Source organism: Lontra canadensis, unplaced genomic scaffold (genome assembly GCF_010015895.1).
Source record: "Lontra canadensis isolate GAN:19392208 unplaced genomic scaffold, GSC_riverotter_1.0 scaffold82, whole genome shotgun sequence".
In the NCBI taxonomy this organism is placed as follows: Eukaryota; Metazoa; Chordata; class Mammalia; order Carnivora; family Mustelidae; genus Lontra; species Lontra canadensis.
In genome coordinates this window covers 4,441,626-4,458,344 of record NW_022631076.1, presented here as the reverse complement: position 1 = coordinate 4,458,344, position 16,719 = coordinate 4,441,626, and the positions used below count along the sequence as shown (strand labels likewise).

Genomic DNA, 16,719 nt, shown 5'->3' with positions numbered 1-16,719 from the left:
TAGATGTTTTTGTATCTTCTTATTTTTGGAGATCAGATTAAGGATATCATATCCACAACAAATATACAAAATTACTACATCGATAGGTGTTCTCTTTTTCCCATTGTTAATTGCCTTCCCCTTTTGCCTGCAAGGTTAAAAATTGGGTATAAGATTGTGGACATCTTACAATTTTTAAGATGTAAATTTCTAGAACACATCAAAGTATACCACAGTACTGATTCAGAAGAGTCCTGTTTTCGAGTTTATAACCTTTGCAGATACAATCTAAAGAAAAGATAATAAAAATACAGTATACAAATGTGAATAAAGAGTAATGGAAAGGGGCTTCTGGGTGGCTCTGTGGGTTTAATTAAAGCCTCTGCCTTCAGCTCAGGTTATGATCCTGGGGGCCTGGGATTGAGCCCTGCATCAGGCTCCCTGGAGCCTGCTCCCGGCCCCCCTCTCTGCCTGCCTCTCTTCCTACTTGTGATCTCTGTCTGTCAAATAAATAAATAAAATCTTCAAAAAAAAAAAAAAAGTAATGAAAAGATACTTTCTTTTAGGTAAGAAGTTTTAACTTAGATTTCTTGAAATTTTCAATTTCCTAACCAAGGATTTTAACAGGGGGTTTGGGGTTATCAGAAACAAAAACTTAGAGCAAGAACATCAAAACTTATTCATATGCAAATATTTAGTACCCTGGATCAAGGAGTATGGAATTTTCTACAGGTAGAATACTGGTAAGGTTGTTAAACTGGTAAAAAGGATATATTATTTTTTTAGATAATACATTTAAAAAAAAATTTCTAATAATCCTTGTATTATTTCAGCCAGAAATTATCAAACAGCTAGAAAGGTTTAAAAAAAAAAAGGTAAGAGTTAAACAGTTTTGGCCAGTTTAAAAAGGGAATAAAATAGTAGTTAAAAGTACATTTTTTGAAGGGAGTGTGCAGTGGGTATTATCACAGCCTTGTTACTTACTCTGTGGCTTTAACTTAGCCTTTCAACATCTTCGTGCCTCTGCACTCTGACTTTTTAGTCTATCTTTATTTCCATATCCTTTTAATCCTTGTTTTTTTTTCCCCCTATGGTGTTCTACAGATTTACTATAATGTTTGCAGATGTGTATTTCCTTTTTATCCTCAGTATATGCTGGCTCCTGTTTCTTTCAATTCATGTTAATTCTGTAAACTATTTGGCCACTAGGATTGCACAAATGATGGACTTCTTATTCCATCCTTCCTGTCCCTTAATCTCACAGTTTTTGTCATCTTGTTTATCTGCTGCATTTTGGTTAATTTCATCAGCTCTCTCACTCATTAGCTTGTTTTTCAGCATTATCTGGTCTACTGTTTAAAATACTAATGATGGTTTTAATTTTAATAATTATATTTTTCATCTGATTCTTTTTCTAATCTTCCCACTTATTTATTATAGCCTTTTATAAGTCTTTCTAATTTTTAAAAACTCATAACTACTTTATATTCTATTTTTTATAATTTCAATTTTTTAAATCTTTTATAAGTTTTTGGATATTGTTGTGTACCTGTTGATTAGCCTGTTTCCTTGAGTGTGTGGCCGAGCTTAGTCTGTGGGAAGAGGAAGGACCAAAACTGTGTGTGCTTCCCTCCAGACAGGATTTCATTTGCTTCCAGTGAGTCAGCACGAACCCATTTGGTATCACTGTAGCCCCTGAAGGTCCTTGCTGAATGCAGTTGTCTTAGTTTGTCTTATTTTCAGCTCCCCGACCTTGCTACTGTCCTAAGGTTTTGTCTCCAAAGGTTTATTGCAGGCATTTCTATCAGGGTGAGCCCTACCTTTGAAGTTTGCTTTTTGCCTGATGCTTCCTGTTCCTTTCCTGCTTTTGTTTCAGCTCAATTTTTTTCCTCCGTGATTGTAGGGGATTGGGGCCTGGAGATTTCCCTTATATAGTTCAACCAATAATGAATTAAAAAGTCTGTTTTCTCTGGAATCTAGTATTTTGTATTGAAGGAACTCTTAAGAGTATTTGTCCCACCATAGTGCAGAAGTGCAAATCTACTTGGATTTATTTTTTCCATATTATTTGTGCTTTCTGTTTTTCTCTTTTTCTATGCTATGATTCTTTCCCACCCTTTTTCTCATCTTGTTTTTATATTACTTGAATTTTTTCAATATATTTTCCCTTGACTGATTTGAGATGTAGACATTCTAAGTACTCTTGATTACCCTTAAAAATTGAACATGCCTAGCATCCAAAAATGGTAAATAGATGTACCTTCTCCCAAACAAGATAAAGATGTTAAATATGTTAATTTTAATCCTCTAGTTCTTTATTAACCTCCAAAATGGATTTATTAGTATTTTATAGAGTTAATGTTTAGGTTTGTGAACATGATTATCTTTTCTTTCTGCTCACCTTTTTTACTTGCATCTCATATATTCATTCCTTCCAGGCAGAGTTCACTTTCTGAAACTATGTCTTTGAAACCGCGGTTTTGAGCTGACTTCTTTGGACTCTTTTAAGATATTCACTGTTATCTTTGAGAGCTGCAGTTTTTATTACATGTCTAGCTACATGTTTGTTCTTATGGTGGTTGGGATTCAGACGCTTCCTGAATCTGCAGGTGTACGCCTTCATCAAATCTGGGTTAATTTCAATATTTAAAAATATTGTATTGTGAAATTTTTATGCAGAAAAGTGCATAAGTAAGTTAACGGGTAATTATAAGCAAAAATTATGTAACTAGGTCACGAAATAAAACATTCCAAGGGATCAGGAATTCCAGAGGTTTTTGTTTGTTTTTGGTTATGTGACTGAACTTAAGGGGTTCACTATTGGGGGTTGAACATCACTTTGAACACAACCCAAGGAAATGTTGAAAGCAAAGAACTTTTTATTGCTTGTTACATGTAAGAAGACAGGGAAGTAGCTCAGGAAGAGCCATCTCACCATGTTGTTAGTGCAGGAAGTGTTTATTCGGTGTAAAGGTGGGAGCAGGGAGCTTGCACAGGCACTTTTGGTTCAATTGCTCGTGCTTATTAGCACATCCAGGGGCTAGTGCATACATCCTATGTTCCAAAAATGGCAGAAACTCCACCTATAGGAGGAGATCTTAGTATTATAATGAACTAAAGGTAACTTGAGGACAACTCAGGGAGGCTTCTGCCCTGGTCTTTAGCTCCATTCCAGCTCAAACTAGCTCAGATACGGGGCTCACAGGTGAGACACACCTAGCAAGGGGCTGTGGGGTGAAACACCTACTCCAGCTTATACTTGGCTGGAACTGTTGGTTCTGCAAAACAAAACATACTCCTTCCCTGCTTTTGTCCCTTCCCCCTCCTCCCTCCTACGGAGAGCTTTGAGCTGTCTTTGAGTAGCTTTCCAATGCATCCTACCTAACTGTTGTTTTCTTATTAAATTTAGATATAATTGGCATGTTGTTTCAGGGGTACAATGAAATTATTTGGTATTTGTATATATTGCAGAATGATCACCACAGTAAGTCTAGCATCTATCACATTCATAGTTACAAAAATTTTTTTTCCCTTGCAATGAGAACTTTCAAGATCTAAGGAAGTCCAGAGTTTTTCTTAGCATTTTATCATGTTGGGAGGGTTTAGTAAATCATTGACCTTGTGGTTAAACTCAGTCTCCAGTTCGCTGGGGCTCATCCCTCCCAGGATGTCAGGATGGCTCAAGGTCTCAACATTCTAATCATGTGGTGGTCTTTCTGGTGTGGGCTGTAACAATCCTAAACCTTACCGTTGGCATAAACTATCTAGGGCCCCCCAGTGAGTCACCTCATTAGCGTATACCATGATGAATAAAAAAGATACATTGTTTGGGAAATTCTAAGGGCTTTAGGAGCTCCACGCCAGGAACCCTGGACAAGACCAGATAAATTCTACTGCAGAATATTTGGAAATAAGTCTTGAGATGTTTTATGACCCCAAATGTGCCCTACCTTAGTAAGTGTTCTGTGTACACTTGAATGTGTGCTTTGCTGTTGGATGGAATATTGTATAAATGTCAATTAGTTTTATTTAGTTAGTGTTCAAGTCTCCTGTATCCTTATGGATATTTTTGTGAATTATTGAGAAAAGAGTATTTAAATCTCCAACTATAATTATAAATGTATCTTTTTCTCCTTGCAGTTTTTAAATCAATTTTGTTTCTTGTTATTTGAAGACACATTCAGGGCTATTATGTTTTGAGGAAATGCCCCTTTATCATTCTGAAACGACCTTTAAACCTGATAAATTCTTTGCTTTAAAAACCAGTTTCTTTGTAAGAGCCACTATAACTTTTTAAGAAAGTAATGTTAGACTGGTGTCTTTTCCTAGGCTTTTAACGTATTTGTATGTTTATGTAAAAAATGAAGTTCTACATAAGAGACTCTTAATCTCACAAAACAAACTGAGGGTTGGGGGGAATAAGGTGACTGGGTTATGGACATTAGGGAGGGTACGTGCTATGGTGAGTGCTGTGAAGTGTGTAAGCCTGATGATTCACAGACCTGTACTCCTGGGGCAAATAATACATTATATGTTAATAAAAAATAAAGTGTTTTAAAAAATTATTTTTTAAGGGGTTATACAACAGACAGTTGGGTCTTGCTTTGTCATTCAGTCTGATATCTTTGCCTTTTAATTGAGGTTTTTGACCATTTAACGTGGTGACCAATATAATTTTGTTTAAATCTACCAGTCTGCTATTTATTTTCTATTTTTCTCCATGTGTTCTTTGTTCTCCTTTTTTTTTTCCCTTCTTCTTCTTTAGGGTTTTACTGGGATTGAGTATTTTTTTTTAATCATTCTTTTATCTCCTTAATTGGCTTGTTACCTTTGCTTTGCCATCTTAGTGGTTGCTTTAGGGTGGATATTATATATCTCTAACTACTACCTTATGTTTAGGGGACTTACACCAATATACTTCCATTTCTCCCCAACTGGCCTTTATGCTATTGTTACCATACATTTTACTCCTCCACACATTGTAACCCCATAATATATATTTTTATTATTTTTATTTTTGCCTTATACTATCAAATTTTAAAGATTTTATTTCTTTGTCTTAGAGAGAGAGCATGTGTGTGGGTGGAGAGAGGGACGAGGGACAGAGAGGGAGAGAGAAGGAAAGGGAGAGAATCTTAAGCAGACTTGACACTGACCGTGGAACCCAAAATGGAGCTCAGTCTCACAGTCTTAAGCTCATGACCTGAGCTGAGACACTTGCAGTAACCAACTGAGGCACCCCTATACAATCAAATTTTAAAAAGAGATTTAAAAATAGGGGGAAAATGCTGTTAAATATACCCACATTTCTGGTGCTCCTCATTTCTTTGTGTAGATCCATACCTTCACCTGCTATCTTTTTTTCCTCCCTATTAGACTTTCTTTAACATATTTTTCTAATGCAAGTTTGCCGGACATGAATTCTTTCAGCATTCCTATGACTTGTGTTTTTCTTATGTTTTTATTTTACCTTTTTTATTTTTTTTAAGATTTTATTTATTTATCTGACAGAGAGAGAGATCACAAGTAGGCAGAGAGGCAGGCAGAGAGATGGGGGGAAGCAGGCTCCCTGCTGAGCAGACAGCCTGATATGGAGCTCAATCCCAGGACTCTGAGACCATGAGCTGAGCCAAAAGCAGAGGCTTAACCCACTGAGCCACCCAGGCACCCCTACCTTTATTTTTTTGAAGATAATTTTGCTGGGTATAGAATTATAAGTTGTATGTGTTTTTTTAATGGGAGAAGGAAGGGGTCTGGTGGCCTTTAAGGTTTTCTCTTTATTACTGGTTTTAAGATATTTGATTGTGATATTCTTTGGTATAGTTTTATTCATGTTTGTTGTGCTAAGTATTTGTCAAGTTTCTGGAATCTGTTAGTTTATAGTTTTCGTCAAATGTGGATTTGTGAGGAGGTTTTTTGCTCTGACTTGTCATAACATAAAATATCTCTGATCCTGTGTGGGTTCAGGAGATAGCTCCCTCTGCTTTTTTCAGGTGGTTCCTTCCCCAACATTGGGTAGTTTCTTCATATGCATATACTAATCAGTATAGTTGAAGACTCAGGAGGTATTCTGTGCAGCTCTTGCCAGTACTCTGCTCTATTAACTCTAGTCACCTTGGTGCCTCTAGACTCCTAACTTTGTCTTCCCAGCTCATAGGAGACTGCTGGGATCTCTCTGACATCCCCCTTCCAGGACTCCAACTTGGAAACTACTTGAGAAAAGTAAGCTAAGGCAGTTGTCGGGCCTCATTTGCAGACTTTTCATTTCTGCTGTTTATATATATTTTTGAGAGTAATTTCTCATTCTCTAAATGTTCCTTTCTACAGTCTCCTGTTCTTGTTTCTTGGATACAGTATCTTCTTATCTCTCTAAAGTTGTTACTGATAGAGCTTTCCAAGATTTTGTCTTACTACCTAATCTCTCTTGAAGTTGATTTTGTTGATTAAGTGTACAGGACTAAAAGCCTAAGAGAAGCTCTGCTAGTTTTGATAGGACTTCATTGACTTTGAATTCAACGCAGGATGATCTGTCTGGGCCATTTTGGGGGGAACTCTTGATGTCAGTATCACTAGATCTTTCCTTTGGAGCTGGGTTATGTTTCTCAAAAATGATACTGAAGGTATCCTGCTTAGTTTAAGGCTGCCTGGCTGCCTGTTATAGGAACAAAGTTGGGGAGGATGAACTGAAAATTTCAGCATTCAGTCTACATAGGATTATTTAATCCTGTTCTTTGTATACTTCCTAGGTTCTCAACTAGGCATTGTCCAGTTCAAGAGAACATCTGTTTTACAGAATAAACCTCCAGTTCTCTGTTGGAATTAAGACAATATCAGAATATAATTTTCAGTTACTTTTTAATTACTCCTCTTTACCAAATGATGTTAGCATTATATTGTTAATATAGCATGAGTCCTTTGGGGGAAAATTGATTTTATCAGTTAGATGTAATCTCATGATTTTTGAAAGGTGAAAACTGCTACAAAATTTACATGGTGAGGGTGAGATGGAGTCCTGTCCATTTTGAATATTTTCTGCTGACAAGGCTTTGCAAACATGAGTCATTTTTATAATGATACTGCTCAGTCTGTTCTCTAGTTTTCTGGAGATGGAATTTTTATGGAGATGGTGACTGGAATCTTTGTTCCAGTGCCCAGTTACCAGTTCATAGATGTCAGGAAGCATTTGCGGAAGTAAAAGTAATGATTTCTTGATGTTTGAATTACAACTGTAATATATGTTCTTGCACCCGATACTTCCAGTGTAGACTTAGGGGTAGTAGCTCTTCTGGCAGGATGCCTCCCTAGTATTCTAGGAGACATCCCTTGGCCGAGAACCTGCCCATCCAATAATGTTCTCAGTACCAATTTAGCTGTTTTAAATCCATCCTTTTCTACTTAAAATACCTAGATTGTTTCTTTTCTGTACTGTTCCTAGAATGATACAAAGTTCATTTCATTTTCTTAAAAACTATTTGAACCTTTTCTTATGCTCTGTATTAAATCAGTTTATTAGTCCTGTCATTTTACTTATTTTAAACATAGCCATGTTAATTCTGTATTAGGTAGTACAAATGTTTGAATTCTTTGGTGGAAGACTAATTCTTTGTCTTATTTATTATTTCTTCTGGCAACCTATTCATGCTTGTCTTTTTTCTCAGGTATTATATGATTTTGGATTGTGGGCTCACACTTGTTGGGCTTTATTTGTGGAACTCCTATAAGGCCAGTGTGTCCCTCCAAAAAATATTTGCACTTGCTTCTGCCAGCCCTTTGAGAAACCATAACCTTGGACCATTTTAATTTCTCATCTGTACAGTTAAACCGTAGATCTGGACAGACTGTGGGCATGGTTTTGCAGGGGATGTTTTTACCTTTTCCCCTAAACCCATTCATTTGTCTTTTATTTTATGTTTGGGTTATTTTTTTTCTAATTCATGGTTTTATTGAGCGGATAGTCCTGTTAGGTTCCTGGCCCATCTCATCCCAGTTACCCGCCTTGGATGGGCCCAAGGTTTTGTCCTTTGTCTATAAACTTAGATTGATTTATTTTGTTTTCTTGTTTACCACAGGTCTCTCTTTTGCATACTGTTTCCACTTATAAATAAATGAACGAGTTGTGTGAAATTCACTCTATTTGTTATCTCACTGTATTACGTGTACTGTCTTTTTTTTTGAACAAAGAGATATAATCCCCATATATAATGAGATATAATTCCCCTTGTTCTCCTATAAAGTTGATTGACATTAACAAAAATGTCTTACAAAGAGCTCTGCTTTTGATATGTAAAGGTGAGCCTCTCATAATCTGGTGATATTTGGGTATCCTTTGTTTCTTAAATTGTATTTATTATATATTAGATATATTAAATTTAAGATACTAAAAAAATATTTTTTAAATATGCTAAAATATTTTGAGGAAACTGTAAAGTTCTTTCAGATGTGGTTTTGGTCAGAAGATAGAACTTCTGTAGATATTTTAGGCAAGAAGATTTAATGTAGTATATTAGACGCTTACAAAATCATTGCATTGCTGAAGGAGTGGAGTGGGTTCTAGGGTTGGCCTCTAGAAACTCATCTGAGAACCAGACAGAACCAGTCCACCAGGTAAGATGTCTTATTTGAAGCCACTGGTGAAACTATGAATTCAAGGAGCTGAAATTAATAGGCTGTCACCACTGCCACTGCTTGACATCTGGAAGGCTGGAGAATAGTTACAATTGTCCCAGTAATCGGGAACAAGAAATCAAGAAGATGCTGCTGCCTCTGTCATTGACACGCCCACCTTTTGGCACAGAAGAATCTGGCAGGTGGACACTGGAGCACAGAAGAAAAGCCTCACTTGTCCTTGTCCTTGCTGGCCAGCAGAAACAAAAAAAATAGGAAAAATGGCCTCTGCCTCACTCAACTCTCACAAGACTTCATCCAATGGATGTAACCTAATTTGCAACTAAAGACTAGGTGCAGTCAACTCCTGGGATACATGTTTTTTTTTTAGCTTTCCATCCTCTTTGATTAGAAGGAAGGTAGCATAAAGGTGAGCAAGCCAATACACAGGATCTGTCAGTTATGTGTGTGTGCGTCTGTCTGTTCGTGTGCATATATATAAAATAGTAATTTATATATAAAATTACATAATTACTATGGAATATATAATTGTATTATATAATTATATAAATTATACACATATATGTATATAATATATATATATATAATTATATACACTATTGAATTTTTTTAAAGTGGTTACTACAATATGTTTGTGTCATAGTGGCAATTTTTTTATATCCTACTACAAACCTGTACTGTGATAAAATTCAGCCTGCAGTTGACTTATCTAAACCAAACTTATGTGGCTACAGATATACTGAAGTAGAAAAACCTGAGAAGTTGATAGAATATTTAATCTTTACACTTAGCCAGATTATATATAGTATTCTAGTTAACTGTCATCAACTTTTTTGATATAATACCCTAGCAGTAAAAAGAATGGGGAGCCAGATACTCCCAGTATCTGTATTATTTAACTAGGGATACAAGAATTTAGCTTTAGGCTTGGTATTCAGCCAAATTCAGTTATTTGGTTTTGGGGCAGTTGAATAATCAGCTGCTTTAGCATCATTTGTGGCTTTACTGCAATTGTGCATGAAGTTACCATATGATTCTATAGGTTGTCATTGTATTTAATCATTGCAAATTATTCTAGTCATAAAAATAAGGTCATCATGTTTAGATTTATTATTAGCATCTGAGTATTCAATTTCAAATATAAGTAAGCTTTCCAGATACAACCAAATAAAATCTCATGAGCTTCCTCTTGTAATTCCATCAGAGTATAAATTTGTAATTGTTATTACAAAGTAAAATGTTGCAGTAAATGATGAGTATGAAAAGCATTTTATGTAGAAAACAATTTTCAGGGGTGCCTGGGTGGCTCAGTGGGTTAAGTCTCTGCCTTCAGCTCAGATCCTCATCTCAGGGTCCTGGGATTGAGTGCCACATTGGGCTCTCTGCTCAGTGGGGAGACTGCTTCCCCCTCTCTCTGCCTGGCTGCCTGCTTGTGATCTCTTCCTCTCTGTCAAATAAATAAAATCTTAAAAAAAAGAACAATTTTCAAGTTATTGACTAGGGAAAGAGGTTGATAATTAGAAGATGTATGTGTGTTTGTGTTTGTGTGGGTATACAGTATGCATACTGGATTATTACTCAGCCATAAAAAAGCACTAAATCTTGCCATTTGTGAAAACATGGACAGACCTAGAGGGTATTATGCTAAGTGAAATAAGTCAAGCAGAGAAAGACTAGTACCATATGATTTCATTTATAGTGGAACCTAAAAAAGCAAAACAAACGAAGAAAACAGAATCACAGAGAACAAACTGGTGGTTGCCAGAGGGGAGGGAGTTGGGGAATGAGTGAAATAGGTAAAGGGGGGGTGGTTAAGACGTAGAAATTGCCAGTTATAAGTCACAGGGAGGAAATGTACAGCACAGGCAATATAGTCAATAATATTGTAAAAATATATGGTGACAGATGGTGACTATACTTATGGTGAGCACTGAGTAATGTATAGAATTGTTGAATCACTCTATTGGATACCTGAAACATATAATCTCGTATGTCAACAGTACTTCAATAATAAATATTTTAAAAGATTGAGTTAATACAGATATTGAGAGAGAGTACATGTACTCAATAACTATGATGAACATACATTCTTTTTGAGTCAACAAAGAAATACGTGGTTATTTGTGTTGTGGCATTATTTGGGTAATTGATTACAGCTACCCAAATTGGTACTGAAGTTGGGGAGCTGTACAATAAAAACCTGAAGTCTATGCTATTGGCTCTTGGACAGTGACAAGTTGAGAAAACTGTTTGCTGAGGCTGGAATAATGGTGAGGAAACTGCTTTCTTAAGAAGTTGTAATGATGGGGCGCCTGGGTGGCTCAGTGGGTTGAGGCCTCTGCTTTCAGCTCGGGTCATGATCCCGGGGTCCTGGGATAGAGCCCTGCATCAGGTTCTCTGCTTGGCAGGGAGCCTGCTTCCCCCTCTCTCTCTGCCTGCCTCTCTGCCTACTTGTGATCTGTCAAATAAATAAATAAAATCTTAAAAAAAAAAAAAAAAGCTGTAACCATGCATTTGATAAGACAACTGTTTGTGCTATCTTAGAAAACAGAAAATAAATCAAATGAACTTTTTGGCTTTAGACAAGGATGTCTCCAGGCAAGGTGAAGAAAGTGCCACCTGGTGGTTTTTAGTTGCAAGGGCTAAAGTACTACTACAAGAAAGTTGAGCTAGGAAGGGAGAAAGGGAGGAAGCTGCCAGTTAGGTTGCAAGCAAAAGTAGAAGTTAAAGGTTATATTACATAGAGAGCCAGAGCTACTAAACTGGAAAATGAAACTGTTGTCTTATCTCCAGCCAACTCAGCAAAGTCTAAAATTAAGACATGGGCTCACATCCAACATCAAATCAAGATTGTGTCTATCAGATATTTTGATAAGACTGCTGAGTTAAGGTGGTACTGAGGAGATCTCGGGTGGACAAAAGCCTAAGGGTATCGTCCCACAGAAGCCTGATACAAAAAAAGCAGTAAGAAAATCTAAAAACGCTATCTTGATACCAATTACAGGTATGGCTTTTGGGTGTGTAATGGACCAAAACGAGACAAGAAAGCTCAAAAGTCTTAAACAATGTCGTACTAGCAAAAACAACAACTGCTTGGGCTAAACTAAAAGATGATGGCGCTCTAAAAATGTCTCTAGGCCCTTGACTTTCTTTGGCAGGAAGCAGCTGGAGAAAGTTACTAAGTTGCTAATAAAGATCATTTCTTCAAAGAATAAAGGAGGGTGATGGAAAAAGAAGGCGATCTCAGATAGTATAGCCAAAAGCTGTGGGGAGCAGCGAGTAAGGGAGCAACTCGCAGAGTGCAATTAGAGATTGGGCTCCAATCAGGAAACATTTCCCCATTGCCAGAGAAGTAGGCCCAGTAGGGTATCAGAATTGTGAGGAACCAGCAGCCACTATATGCTTCCCTAGCTTTCCCCTTTCCACTGAACTATTTATTTATTGCGGTTATTCTAATTATTATATATTGGGGGTGTGTGTGGGTGCAAAGGGGCAGGTAACTTGTTAATCAAGAGGAGCTGCATCTGGGCTTGACATATATCACGAAATCCTAGACTTGAGGGCTGATGCTCTGATTTTATGGGAACTTTGGGGGTCCTGGAATAAGCAGTGAATATATTATGCATGCATAAGGGATATGATTATGGCCAGAGAGTGAGTGAACCATCCTGGGACAGTTATTAATGGTCTCACTTCTCCACCTCTCGTATTCATACTCTGTTACCGTATGACTCTACGATTTCACTAAAAGGGCAGATTTGATTTTTTTGCTTATTTATTACAAGTTTGGCCATATGACTTGCTTTGCCAAAGGGATGTTAGACTTGAAAAAACACAATGTTTCCACTTCTTCCCTTTGCCTTCATCATTAGAACATCCCTGGGCTAGGCTGCTGGAGGATGAGATGAAGCACAGCCCAGGCTCTCTGGTTGTCCATCATTTTTCAGACGACTAAGAGCCAATTGCTGGACATGAAAAGGAGCCCCCCTGATCCCAGCCTAAATTACCCACAGACTTAACAGATAAAGGTAACGGTTATATGCCCCTAAGGTTTTGTGATTGTCTATTATACATTATTATTGTGGTATTGGTATTCATATTAATTTATTATACTTGATGAATCCTCTTCAGCACAGAGTATACAAAAGAAAGTGTTAGTGAAAAAAGTGGTAGTGAAAACATTTTTCTTCTGATCTATTAAATCCCAAAACAACCTTTAAATGGAAGATAAAACTTATTACAATGATTATTGTAGACTGCCACTTGATCTTGTATGTTTTATAGTATCAAATATGTAGTGTCTGCAGGTATAATCTAGTAGCTGACAATACTGAGAAATTATTTTCCCCTGCACTCTCTCAAACTTTAAAGTGTTGGCTTCTAAATTCTTTAAACAAAATTGTAATAAATTATTTTTGGATAAAACCTTAGATTTATCATTATATCCCAGTTCATTTTATGATGGTGATAATAGGAACTTGCCAACATTTATTTTTTATTATTGAAGAATAATTGATATATAATACTGTATCAGTTTCAGATGTATAACAGTGATTTAACATTTATATACATTATGAGATAAGTCACCACAGTAAGTCTAGTTGCTATCTGTCACCATACAAAGTTGTGACAATATTATTGACTATTTTCTTGCTGTACATTACATCTCTATGTCTTATTTATTTTATAATTGGGATATTATACCTCTTAATTCCCTTCATCTATTTTGTCCATTTCTCCATCCCCTCTGCTCTGGCAACCATCAATTTGTTCTCTGTATCTACGTATCTGTTTGTTCATTCGTTTGTTTTGTTTCTTAGATTCTACATGTAAGTGAAATCATATGGCATTTGTCTTTGTCTGACTTATTTCACTTAGCGTACCCTCTAGGTCCATCCATGTTACAAAAGTGAGGATTTCATACATTTTTTCTTTTGGCTGAGTCATAGTCCATTGTGTGTATGTGTGTGTGTGTGTGTGTGTACACACATCTTTTTTTATCCATTTGTCTCTCGAAGGACATTTAGGTTGTTTCCATATCTTGGCTATTATAAATAATGCTGCAATCAAACAAAAGGCTGCATATAGCTTTTCAAATTAGTGTTTCCATTTTCTTTGGGGAAAATATCTAGAAGTAGAGATACTGGATTTTATGATAGTTTTATTTTTAATTTTTTGAGGATGCTCCATACTGTTTTCCATAGTGGCCGTAGCAGTGGGCATTCCCAGCAACAGTGTACAAGGTTTCCCTTTTCTCCATATCCTCACCTACACTTATTAGTGCAGAATTGCTAAACTATTTTTATTTTTCATATTATTTGGATGATGGTGTTATCATCAAATTTTACATGGAATTTTTTTTATTACAGATGGTACCTTCTAAAATTCCTACCTGTTTAGAGGTAATCAAGATGATAAAACACCATAATATATGGGGATAATGACAGGACAAGGAGAAGGAATCAAAGATATAGTACTTAGTATTATTTCTTTGGTATTATTTACATTTTACCTTACATAGGGTACAAGTTCAAAAATATATTATTTTTCTGTAATGGGGAAACAGTTTAAAAAATCATTTGTCTTTCTTGGAAAAATTTACTAAAATGTGTAATTTTGTGATTTGTGTGTTTATGGATAAAAGGGTCACATTCTTCTGAAAGTACAGTCTAAACTGGAAAACAGTAAAAGTGGCCTATTCACAAAGTAAGGCACATTCTAAATCATGTATAATTGCATATTTATGTCTTTTGAAAACTTTGTTAGAAAAGGAAAAATGCTCAGAATCTGCCAAGTTTTAGGGAGACCCTCATCCAAGGAACTGGGGACGGAAGTCAGAGACTTCCTTTAGTTAAGCTGCTCTTCAACATCACAGTGGTTTTCTCCACACTTCCCAGAGTCTTTCCCACTATGCCCTCCCGTCCTCCTCCTTGCCAGGTTTCCGTGCATCCTTTCTCACACAAGGGAGGCTAGAAGGACTTCTGAAGCTAGAAGGTGATTATTAGAGGAGTTAGTTACTTTGCTATGAAAAATTTAATCATTCTTCCTGAGAATGGTATTTCTGCATCTTCTTACACTTGAATTTTGACACAATTTTCTGTAAAATATCAGAAGCTGTTCAAGCCACAACTCCCCAAAAGGTGTGTACCTCTCTATATATTTGACATTTGTTATATAATATTTATAAACAAAACCAGACTTTTTCATGGGGCTAAATATCTCCTTAACAGTCATTCCATACAACCAGACTGGAAACTCTTGACTAGAGGAATTGCTTATAAAGAGTGTTACACAGGGGCGCCTGGGTGTCTCAGTGGGTTAAAGCCTCTGCCTTCGGCTCAGGTCATGATCTCGGGGTCCTGGGATGGAGCCCCGCATTGGGCGCTCTGCTCAGCGGGGAGCCTGCTGCCCCCTTCTCTCTGCCTGCCTCTCTGCTTACTTGTGATCTCTCTCTCTCTGTCAAATAAATAAATAAAATCTTAAAAAAAAAAAAAGAGTGTTAAATAAGTACTTCTAATGTAAACATACCAACTTTATATTGGTAAAAAATGAGAGCTGTGATAGATAAAAAATCAAAATTTTAAAAACAAATGATACTATGAGATAGCCTTATAGTTTATAATTTTATGACCCATTCAATTTGGGGGGAGTTTGGATAGGTTTTTACATTTTTTCCTATTTTTTAATTTTGAGATAGTTGTATACTTGCAAGTAGTTGTAAAAAAAAAAAAAAAAGCAGAGATGCCATATTTCCTTCACCCAGTTTCCCCTAATGGTAATATCTTGCATAACTGTAGTATAATATCACAATTAGGAAATCCACATTGGTAAAATCCACTGATTTTAATCAGATATTTCCAGTTTTATGTGCTCTCATTTATGTGTATGTGCATGAATGTGTGTGTGTTCAATTCTGTGCAGTTTTATCACATGTAGCTTCATATGACCATCATCGCTGTCAACACACAGAACAAGTTTATCACAAGGATCCCGCCTGTTACCCTTTCAAAGCCACAGCCACCTCCCTGCCTGCCCTCACCTCCTTGATCCCAGCAAACCTCTGGTTCTGTTATCCATATCCATCATTTTGTCAGCTCAAGAATGTCATAAATTGAATAATATACTACTTAACCTTTTGAGATTGGCTTTTCTCACTCAGCAATATTCCCTTGAGACCATCTAAATTGTATCAATAGATTGTTCTTTTGTATTGCTTAGGCATAATCCATATTACTACAGTTTATTCACCCATAAAGGATATGTGAGTTGTGGCCTATTTGGGGCTATTTATAATAAAACTGCTGTGAATATTTGTGTACAGGTTTTGTTTTGTTTTGTTTTGTTTTTAGAAAGAGAGAGAGTGAGAGCTGAGGTGGGGAGAGGAAGGGAGAGAGGGAGAGAGAATCTCAAGCAGGTTCCATACACAACAGGGATCCCAAGACGGGGCCCAATCTCATAGCCCTGAGACCATGACCTGAACCAAAGTCAAGAGTCAGACACTTAACCGACTGGACCACTAGGTGCCCCTGTGTACAGGTTTTTATATGAGCATTTGCATGTCTCAGGATAAAGCATGCAACTGTTGGGTTGCATAGTAAATGCAATGTTTCATTTTGTAAAACATTGCTGTAATCTTTTTCAGTGTAGCTATACATTTTTCATTTCCACGTGCAATGTATTAGTGATCCAGTTTCTCTACAATCTCATTAGTAACCCTTGATATAATCAAGGGTTACTAATTTTTTTTTTTAATTTTAGCTATTCTGACAAGTGTGTATTGATAACTCAATGTGGTTATTATTTGCATTTACCTAATGGCCAGTGATGTTGGTTATCTTTTTGTGAACTTATATGCCATCTACATGTACTCTTCACTGAAATGTTTTTTGTTCATTCTTTAGTAAGATTTTAAAGATGTATTTATTTTAGAGATGCGGGAGGGGCCACTGAGGGGGAAAGAGAGAATCTCAAGCAGACTCCCTACTGAGCATGGAGCCCAATGGGGGAGCTCCATCTCATGACCCTGAGATCATGAGCTGAGCTGAAATCAAGAGTCAAGCACTTAACCAAGTCACCCAGGTGTCCCTCTAATAGGGTTTTTTTTAGTACTGTTGA

General features: G+C 36.6%; 1 protein-coding gene across 1 annotated transcript in view; it reads right to left on the bottom strand.

The window, feature by feature from the left end:
* Positions 1-3,003: 3,003 nt before the first annotated feature.
* Positions 3,004-16,719, bottom strand: part of STARD6 (StAR related lipid transfer domain containing 6) — a 36,519-nt gene continuing 22,803 nt past the window's right edge. The window contains exon 9 of the mRNA XM_032882468.1: positions 3,004-3,062. The gene's annotated coding sequence lies outside the window, so the exon portion shown is untranslated. The remainder of the gene's footprint in view (positions 3,063-16,719) is intronic.